This window comes from Lissotriton vulgaris, unplaced genomic scaffold (genome assembly GCF_964263255.1).
Source record: "Lissotriton vulgaris unplaced genomic scaffold, aLisVul1.2 SCAFFOLD_4535, whole genome shotgun sequence".
NCBI classification, from domain to species: Eukaryota; Metazoa; Chordata; class Amphibia; order Caudata; family Salamandridae; genus Lissotriton; species Lissotriton vulgaris.
In genome coordinates this window covers 122,603-133,366 of record NW_028243223.1, presented here as the reverse complement: position 1 = coordinate 133,366, position 10,764 = coordinate 122,603, and the positions used below count along the sequence as shown (strand labels likewise).

The 10,764-nt window shown below is 43.8% G+C and overlaps 1 long non-coding RNA gene across 1 annotated transcript; it reads left to right on the top strand.

Moving 5' to 3' along the window:
* The first annotated feature begins 863 nt into the window (after positions 1-863).
* On the top strand, positions 864-9,209 carry LOC147668665 (uncharacterized). Its single transcript, XR_015303847.1, has 2 exons — positions 864-1,049; positions 8,081-9,209. It is a non-coding gene; the product is annotated as an uncharacterized LOC147668665 (long non-coding RNA).
* The last annotated feature ends 1,555 nt before the right edge of the window (positions 9,210-10,764 follow it).

Here is a 10,764-nt window from a genome sequence, read left to right as displayed (position 1 = left end):
AGGCTCCCCGACAAGAGTATCTGTCACCTAAACACAAACAAAAACAAAGAAAATCTATTGTGATTAATATGGAGCCAAATAAAATTATTCTGTCACTGCACACTTAGTTTTTATGTGAAAATACAGTCTGGTGGATCTTATCTGGGCCAGTTCACACCACCACTGAAACATAGGAGAAAATGTGAGGCATTCTACCCAGCATCCAAAGGGACTATCCTCAATCTGCCTGGAGACCAAGATGTGAACTTGTCCAAGGTCTGTTTGTCTGTCTAAACCATAGCATTAGGGGATTCAGCACCTTTCTCCATTGGGTGACTGGGTCTTTTAGTAGCATATCCAGGTATCTGACTGTGTGCTCAGCACCTCCACCTCCTCTGTGAATGATTACTTCTCTTGGTGGTTCTTTTTGCGGAATATTCCCAGGTATTATGGTAGCCCTTGCTAGTAGTGGATGGATACTTCTTTCTTCACATGATTGCAATCCTCCTCTTCAAACATTTAATCTGTTCTCGATCTCTTGGACGGTCACCCTTCCTTAGCAGTGAAAGATGGGCTTGTGACTTCACTTCTTCCTGATGCACTCATTTCCCGTCCATTTTGGCCCAGAAAGGGCACAGTGGGGTCAGCTACACATTGGCAATTGAACCATTCATAGCTAGGTGTACTTGTCCCATTTTTCCGGCACCCGTTTGACACGAAGGCCACTCTCCACCCTGTCTCAGTGCAGTATAAATGTGCTTCTGATCCTGGCTTGTAGTTGATCAAGTGGATAAAGGAGCGCCAATATACTTCAGTAGGAGGAACAGCATTTATTTGCACCATATGACCAGGTTCTTGGAATCTTTCATGTAAATAGACTCACAGTTTAGAGAAAAAAGACAATCTGATATATTATTTTTCTTCACAGGTGATCTATTGTGATCAGGACTGTCAGAAAGCTCACTGGTTTACTCACAAAAAAGTTTGTAAAAATCTGAAAGCAGATCGAGAAAAGCAGGAAGCTGAAGCTGCCAAACTAAGAGAGAAACAAGATCATTTGCAGAAAAAAGGTTAGTAATAAACTGTATTTTGCATGCAATTTAAGAATATACATTCCACTAACATTAAATGGACAATGCGTGCTTGTATTGAGAAATGTGTATTGAGAAAATTAAGTAAGCCCCCAACAGCCTTGGTAAATATGCATAAATCTATTAACATGATGTTGTTGTGGTACAAGCAAGCTGGTAGTCCAAAAACGGTTAGGCCTTACTTACCCTTAAAGAACGTCTCTGGGTCATTTTGGAGTCCTACATGGTTCCTGAGACCAAAATAGACACAGTGGCAGTGGACTTCACTCTGATCTGAAATGACATGGGGAAAATAGCGGATTGGATGGGCACTGCTGAAATCGCCATGCTGGAACACGAGGCCTCTATCAAGACCCTGAGCGCCAAAGTCCACCAAGTCATCACACAGTGTCTGTGCGCTAGAGCAGAGGATGCGTAAGATTTGTCTGGATTTCTGAGAAAGCAGAGAGTACCAATGTAGAAAAAAATCATCAAGAACTTTGTGACTACACACTATTCAGTGGAAAATGCCCATAGAGTACCTGGACCCCTTCCAGAACGGGTATGAGATCACAACTGATCATCACACGTTTCCTGCACTTTAGACATCCGGACACTGTGCTCCGAGGGGCATGGCAACACGGTCCTCTGCTCTTCGATAACCAGACAGTGATGGTGTTCCCAGACTTCAGAGTCACTATCAAGAGTGGGAAGAGTAAGGGCTCACTCCAGTTCCCGCCAATATCAACCAAACAACAAGAGAGAACCTGCTACCTTTGTCCTGATAAATCCCTTGACCAATTGAATGGGAACTCCTAGTTCGTTTTTATAAGAACCCTCACCCATCAACAAACCTTTTCCCTTTTTTTTAACCCGAGGACTCGTGTTAAATGTCGGATCCTGAGTCCGGAGCCCCTAACTGCACACAATCTATTCAGGAGCCAAATTCCCCTCGTGGTGTGCCTGGAGAGTACGACTCTGCCTAGCCAGTAACACCGATCCCTCCCCCCTCACTTGGTTTCTGCTACGGGACCTTCGTCCCCAAAAGGGTGAAATTGAAATACTGAAGAGTGGTATGGTATGTGCGCAGTTCTTGAGGGAGTGAGCGTAGAATACTGAAACGGGGTTTTCTGTGAGTGTGAGATTTGCTTTTGCTAAGTGCTGTTTTATTGGTTTTAAAGAAGCTAAGAGGCCTCCCTCTGCGGCTGCCCGAAGAGGCATCCTCCTGCTTGGGTGAGGTGGTGGGCTTCATAGTGGATGAGTTGGTGGTTAGTTGCAGGGACTTTTGTGGAATGTAGCTGGCCCGAGGGGTTGTAGTTTTTTGGAGGGGACGGCTCAGCCCTAGCAGTAGCCGAGGCAATTTGATATGTTTCCTGGTTCTAAGCTCTCTCTTGATGATGAAGCGGAGGTTTGGAAGGGGGTAGGGGGCAGGTCTGGCTGGCGCTATTTTTTTCTGCTGACCTGGCTTCTCCACGGTAGCGGCCACAGCAGTGAGAGTGGCCCAGGGGCTCTTGTAAGAGTCACGGGGCCAAGGTGAGCATGAGCAAGCAAACTCCCAGTGGACCCGCGTTGCATTAAGCACTGCAACGTCTTCTACCCCAGGGGGCAGAAGTGGCTGGCCTAGTTGCTGATGCAGTTCATACCCGGGCTAAGGGTCGCCCGCAAGAAGTGGACACATGGCCCAAGTAAGACTTGTTTGGGCCCTGCATTCGCGCATTACTTTCCATGTGCTGGTCTCATAACCCCTGCCCAGAGCCTGAATAGGAAGTGCGGGAAAGAACGGAATCGTTTAGGATAGGAAGTAGCCGGGATTGCATGGTTGGAGACAAACAGAAGTAGGGGCACGCCTGCTGCCAGCCTGACTGAAGGCTAGAGGCAGGAGACAGGGAGCACACCCCAGTCACCAAGTCACCCTCAGATGAGAACGTGACAGCAAGCGAGCGATGAAAGCATGCAGCGGAGGTTACAGGTGGGCTGTGAGAGGGTGTCCTCCTTTGGCCTCCAGTTACCAACTCGGCCAGCTCCGGCGGCTGCTGGCACCTCCCCTCCCTCCATCTCGATCGGCTCATGTCTCATGTGACTTAAGTAATGCCACTGATGTTATTGGTACTGGAGGGATGCCAGGCATGCTTTACTTTCAGGTGTGTTTGCTTTCCCAGGTGAGTGAGTGCACTGAGTTGCACAGTGACAGAAATAAACACGAAATGTGAATGGGACGAACAATCACAAGGATGGATGTGTGATGTCGATGGGTATTGTATGACGTAAAACATTATTTGAACTGATGCAGGCCTTTGTTTGACTTGACATGTGTGTGGCGTGTAGCATCCTGAATCCCGATTGAAAGAGGTGAGGAAGTCTGCGAGTGGTGAGGAAGTATGTTAAACAATGCTTGTCATTCAAGAACGAGTGAGTCAGGGAAGATAGACGTCTGGGCATGAAGGGTCATCAATGTTATTTTTTTTAAAGGGTTTAGAAGACAACTGCAGACATTTGAAGCAATGATAGGTGGCTGTGTTGAAAGGATGATAGAAAAATGATATTATGCAAGATAGCAAGAGAGAGGAGGGCGAATGGTTTGGTGTTCTGGGAGTTGATGGTCACACTGTGCATATGAAGGCTTAGCATATTTGAGAATGATAATTAGCTCAGTGACAGATGGGTGAGAAAATGCAAAGTAGTGTGACAGAGAGTGAAAAGTGTGGGCAAAATGCAAGCACACATAGGTGGGCCTAAGGAAATGCCAGGTGTGTTCCGATACCTAAGCCCTTTGAGGAGAACTCTGATGCAAAGTTATTACGTGAGAGGGAGGAATGTGCGACTGATGTGCAAGGGATGAAAGAAGAGCAATAATTGCAGAAGTTAATCATTAAAGGTAGAAATGTAACATTAGGCCCTGATAGATTTGATAAACCTGTGGGTGAATGTGAGGGCATGTTTGTGTATATCAAGATGTGCTCTAGTTTTTTTTCAGTTTATGGAGGGGTGCACATATTTTCCCTTTAGAACATTGATATTGATAGTAATTTGAAGCTGGTTTGATATCATTTTGAATTTGGACTCATGGCAGGGCTTTTGTTGGTTACCAAGAACTTTTTTTGCAGCTTAAAAAAACAAACCTAGCTTACCTCGCCCAACCAAACAAGACTGTGCTTGAGTGCAGTGCAGCGAAGGGTGAGTGATGTCTGTGTGAGTGCAGGTTGAGCAGTGTGCCTGTGTGAGTCCAGGGTGAGTGATGTGGATGGGTGAATGCAGGCTTAGTGATCTGTCAGGGAAGGGTGAGTAATGGGTCTATGAGTGCAGGGTAAGTATTGTGCCTATGTAAATGCAGGGAGAGTGATATATGTGTGCAAGTGCAAAGAGACTTGTCTGGCTACACCCAGAGATGTGTTCGCCAAGCCACCTCTTTCTCAAATTTGCTTTTTTTTAAAATGTTCTCGGGGGAGGAACCCCCGATCCCGCCATAGGTGGTTCAGGCTCACTCGCTCGCCACAGTGCAGTATTTACGCCCCATCACTTTCAAATGTCACCAGCCGCCACTGGCTCCAAAAGGGTGAGTTAGCTTTACCAGACCTTGTCTCTATTACTGGGCCACACAGATGTTGGACATCAATCATTGGCCATTCGCCACTTGGCAGGAACCCACCCATAAGTCTGAGAGATACTCCCTGGAACCCCAGGGGTATGTGCGGAAGTTATATGACCAAAAACTGCTGACTCATTGTCACTCCTCCACAGACATAGTAGTTAACAAATGGAAGGTAGCAACTGAAAAAATGGGACAGTGGTGCCTAATATTGAAGTATCTGTTGTGGGAATCTGCTGCTCTGGGAGACCTCTGGAGACTAGAGTGTAAGGAAACAATGAGCTGTGATTGGGATAATGAAGCTAGTGGATAATTGGGGCCCACAGGGCCTCCGCAATTTGCTGAGCTGCAGCAGTAGTGCAACCTGGTGGCCACCAGATATATTGGCAGGGACAGATTCAACATGCCCTCAAGGTGTGTAAGGCCTTTCTACAAGAAGTGGCACATGAAGCCCACTTGAGTGGGCTAAAGAACGGTGATGGATTCAACCCAGATCTGTTGACTGGGTGTGAGTGTTTGATTGGTTCAGATGCTCCGTCCATCACCACCCCCTTTTGTACCGCTTACTCAAACACATCTCCCAAATCTACAGGACACATTAATAATTGTCAGTCTTCCGTCTTGGTTCTCAGGGGTAAATAGGAAGGGGACGTGGGAATGGTGACGGATGACTTGGGTGAGGTAATCCGATCACCACGGGAGGCAGATTTTAAGTCAAGATTCAGATTAGTGCAACTGAAAATAGTTCACTGTGCATAATACTACAGCAGAACTTGGCTCTTCCAATTGTGCAAAACATTGGGTGATAGGTGGCTGTTGTCTGCGTGGAACGTTGTTATATATTCTATATATTATACAGGAGCGCTCAAGGCTACAATGCTTTTGGCCACAGGGAGATCTGTACCTCTCAAAGGCTACCCAGCAACTGTTTTCCTCAGGGATATGGAGTGATCAAACTTCACCCAAATTTGCTGTCCTGTTTTGCAATGTGGCGCTGGTGCCTGCCATGAGGTACATTGCTCATATGTGCGGCAAACTGGAACCTCCATTGGTGTCAAGCTGAAAGGTGGGCATGGAGTGGTGCATGTGGGCCTAACAATTAGTATATAAAGTCAGGGGTTGTTAACAGAAATTATTTTATCAGTGGGTGATATACAGGAGCCTGGCTTGAGCTAAGAGGTTGAAAATGTTCCTGCAAGTCTGCATTCACAAAGATCTTCTGTAATACAAAGGTGTGTCATAACCGTGTCACATCTTTGTGCTTTTTGGCGGGCTGTTTTTTGTTATGTACAAAAAACAATAAAAAGCACCATGCAACTACTCCCCCTAGTGCAGGCACTGTTGCGCCCCGCCACACCGCACACCCACTTGTGTTTTGCCCCCCCACCGGCAGCTGATGTCTCTCCCCCTGGCCCCCCTTCTTCTTGCCTCTGCTTAACCTTCCTCTGACTTTTCCTTCCTTCCTACCTGCCACTCTGGCTTCCGCCCCCCTTAGGGGCAGTTTGGGCCCCGTTGGGCCTTTAGAAAACGTGACACTGCAGTTTTCAATTCCATGCGCGCCTCCCCCGCACAACGGTGCAGCACTCGCATGTGGCCAACTCTTGCCATCACTACCCCTAAGCCACGCAGCCGGCCCCCTCTGTGGGGTTGTAGGCAAGGCGCTGTGTTAATGCCCCATCCCCCCCCTGGGTGGCACTCACCTACAAGTTCTTTTACGCGCGGCCGGCCCCAGCACGGGGTTGTAGGCTTATCGCTGTGTTCACAATAAAAACAGATTTGAACAAAAAAAAAAGCACCATGCCACTTGGAGAGCAGTTTCAGTCGCTGAGTGCCATCAGGAGTCGGGAGCCATTGAGTATTTCTTTCAGTAGGGCTAGCGTCTTCAGATATTTTCAAAAGCTGGCTGTGACAATTACACCAACCCAATAAATCCTACCCTATTACTGTACATCACTGGTGCCCAACTTCCTGGTCAAGCCATCACCTCCCTAGGCCGACCGTCACGAAGATCCACGAATAATCACTGCATGAAGAGCAAGAGAGACACTCTCCAGTTTTCTTGAACAAGAACAAGACCAAGGAGAATGTGGTTTTCATTGGCTCAATGATGTTTTGAGAAGGTGGTGGTGAGGTTGTATCCTGTGTGCTAGCCATTGAGAGTAGAATTGTTCCTACCAACCCACTCCTGCCTTCTTTTTCACCATATGCTCACCTCCTTTTGCAGCAAGTAACATAAATAGTCCAACATGGCTAATTTCTTCCTCCATCAGAAGGGGGGCATAACTCTCCCTAACGCATGTAATTTCTGTCTATTACAGAAATCTTTACCCTCTATCAGAGCCCGTAACTGGCTTTTCCCCCTGGTAATTTATGGAAGCATATTATGTTAGCTCCAGTTGGCATCTCCAAGTCAAAAGAGGCAATGTGAAAGCTGTCCTTTGTTCTGACAAATGATTTTGTCTTCCTCGGAGATGGATATTCTGTGTTAAGTGGCCAGTTGTTGAAAACACTGCTGCCTTCCTTTGCCCAGAGGCCAGATTGTTATCCTCTGCAGAAAGAGCAAGGTAGTTCACTCCAGCCATGAATGTGAATTCGGCTGCTGGCCTTGAGATGAACACAAATCTGGTTCCAGACATTTTTACCCAAGTCAGCACAAAGTATAGTTTTATAGAGTTACTTTTCCACCAAATTTATAATCAGTCTTTCACCACAAAATTAGATGTTTAAAACTAAGTGAAAACCTTGAATTGTGTGCTAGCATTTCTCCAGCTGAAAATACTGTTTTATGTATGCCTCTTAATGGAAAATCTACCTTTACTTACTCAGTGTGAACAGCTTTTGGACATTTAGTAGTTGTTGGGGCACACTCTTTCTAATGCATAGTGTGTCCAGTTTTTATACATTGTAAACCGCAGCCCTGGGTGCTTAAGGCACACTTTAGGGATGAATTATTAATTTGTCACAGCAGTTGTTTCAAAGTGCAGCCAGTCAGAAACAGTGGTGCCCCTGCGAGCCATATGTTTTTGTCATATATTTGAGTAGTACAGAAAGACATTGCAGCAGTCCACACATGACTGATAGTTTTCACAAACCATGACCTGACCGAAAAGTCAAGTAGTACAGTTGGGCGAAATCCATGTTGGCATTACCAGTTTATGGCAAATCACACACACTGGCACTTTAATACCAGTAAAAATAGGGTCCACCAAAAGGCTAAAACCTAGGGTGGCCATGCAGAAAAGGCCACCTTGCTCAAGACTGTTTTTGCATGATGTGCTTCTAGTTTGTGAAAGGTTCATAAAGGCAAACCATTTTTAGTTCTACAACCATTTACCTTAAACACTTACCTTCAAATGTTCGTTATTCATAAATATCAAAACATGATGTTTTTAGGTTTGGGAATTGTGTACAACTGTCCACATTCGTTACTCCTCTTTTTCTTTAGTAGAAGAAGTAGAGACCAGCACCACAAATGAAGAATCCTCCACCCCACATTAAGAAGAAACTGGAGATGTGAGCTATTGTGCTGATGGCACAAAAAGACGGACAACCGGAAACAGTAGTTGCACGTAAAAAAACATAAAATCACTTCCAAAACTGAGAGCGATGTAGCAGTCTCTGAAACAGTGGAGGCAGCAGACGGGTGTTCATTGTGTAAGACGTGCATTTACAGCTATGTGGGTTAATGTTGTGAATAAAAATCTCGAAATCATCTACTTTTCTAAGAAATGTGCATTGTAGGATATGCCTCTGATTTTATCTAGAAAAAATGTAATTTCATAAAAGCTCCAAATAGTGTTGGAATACAGTGTTGTTTCCATCTTTTCATCAACGAAAAGCAGTAGATCAGAGGTGAATGCCAATGTAATGCCTCCGAATCAAGTAACGTAAAATTAAATTATAACATTAATTAAAATGTTTAAGTGTACATTTATAAAAAAAAATATGTCTTGGATCAAAGTAATTGCAGCTGGGAAGGGGAGCGCTGAGAAGACCTTTTTAAAAAGAGGAAAACTGTCCACGATATTTTTGCTTCCTTAGACTACTCTCATAAATATATTTACAGTGGTATGCAATAATATATAACTGAATGGTTAGGGGGGCAGCTGCATTAAAATAAAGCCTAAATTACGAGTGTCTTTTGGGGATAAATGTACAATTTATTTTTCGATGGCACGGTTTTGAAGCATTTGAGTTAAATTGCTCAGAAATATATTTTTTTAAATATGTCTTTATATATAAAAGTGTATTTGCGTTTAGTTTTTGTTTGCCGGTCTTTAGACCTTTGAGCCCAAAGTCAAATTGTATTCCTTGCAGCAGAATGGCTGATGGTGCAGTGTGGTCATCTATTTATTTATTGTCATCAGGAGAAATAAGATTTCCATATCCTTTTGTTATGCTCTTTCATTGCAAATACTCGCACTTATAGATGAATTTCAGAAGGTGGAGTTGAATTACTGAGAGTGGGGTCATCATTCGTGTTTTGTGAATGTATGTGAAGAATATGGTGAAATTGCCTATCTTTAGCAATAACATGTCTTTTCTCTGTGGAAAAAATAAAGTCTTAAGCCAATCATTGGTTCTTTTCATGATTTGTCTGAGAGCAAAGGAACAAAATTAAAAAAGTGAAAAATGACTGATGCTGCCTTGTTCTTTTTAAAAGAGCACGACATGCCCAAGGAGTTTCAACTCCTCTGATGTCATGGGAGTTCCATATGAGACTGTCTACTTGATTTATATTGCCTTTAAGTGTTGTTGCCAGGGGAAAGTCTACTATACGCAGTGAACAGTAGTTCAGACATAAGCCAAAATTTAAGCTATGGAAATCTAGTCGATTGCAAAATGTCTCTTCAGTTTAAAAAAAATGGAAGTTGGATGCTATGGGGCTAGCTAGAGAACATATAGAATTATAGATGAGTAATGGTTAATTATAGGGATGTTTTTTCACCTTCGTGCTCTGCACGACATTAAACAGGCAAAGAGAGCGAAGCATCCTCGTAATTCAGTTTTCACCATCTATAATTTTGTTATTTATAGCATAGGCTTCCTTTTTCCATTTTTACTGATTTATACAGCTAAATACATACAGAAAACATCAATTGTCTTGGCTGTATTTATTTTTAAATGTGGATAAAAACGGAAATCGGTTTGCTTTTTGGGTAATTCTAAATACTGCCTGCCAAAACTGCCAGGCCAATAGATGTATGGATTAATAGATAAGGGGGTTAGAAAAGAATGGCATTTTGGTAAAGAGGCTTTAAAAGCAATAGATATGCATAAGGTTGATAATGGAATTTGCATATGTTCATATAAGTGCACTAAATTATCTTCTGCAGGTGTTCACAGCACTGAAACCTGGTAGACATTCAAGCAGTAGTGCATGTTTATCGGTTAAATAAATGTGGAAATATCCAAACTTCAGCTTCATTTTTCAACAAAACCCAAAATAAATATGAATAAATACAGATTAAATTAGCAAAAAATAAATATGGATAAATACAGATGGAATTGGCAAAAAATAAATACCATAAAACCGGAAGCACACAAAAACATCTGCCTCTTTCTTTAACTGCTACTTAGCGGCAGAGAAGTAATGGTCAAGCCATACATAACTTGACCTCTCCCCCCTGTTCCAAATGTAAAATAAAAAAACTGGCATCCTTACAGGCATCCCCTCCACTTTTTCTGGTTTTCCTTTCTTCTACTGCAGAAGTTGTGCTTTATGCTTTCCAGAACTGCTCTCGGGGAGCCCTGCCAGAGCAGCCTTGAATATCTTTTTGACGTAGCAGCAGCGGTTACCAAGTTCTGGTACCCACTGTTTCTGTGTCACAGTAGTGAGTTACTGCTTGAGTTTATATACCACGGAGATGCTCGAAGTGGAAACAATCCCTGTAATTCACTTTTTACCCATCTATAATTTGATGTTAAATATGGTCCCCAAAATAATCTGCCCCTGCTACAGCTGCACCGCAGTGGCATGGGGGAGCCATACATAACATAGCTTCTGTTATTTATCCCTGCCCCAAGGGTAAACAAAAAAATACCTTACCTGCCATCCTTGAGCAACCCCCACCACCTTTCCTGCAGCTGTGCTTTCCGCTTTCAGTCAAGGCAGACAAGAATCACTGA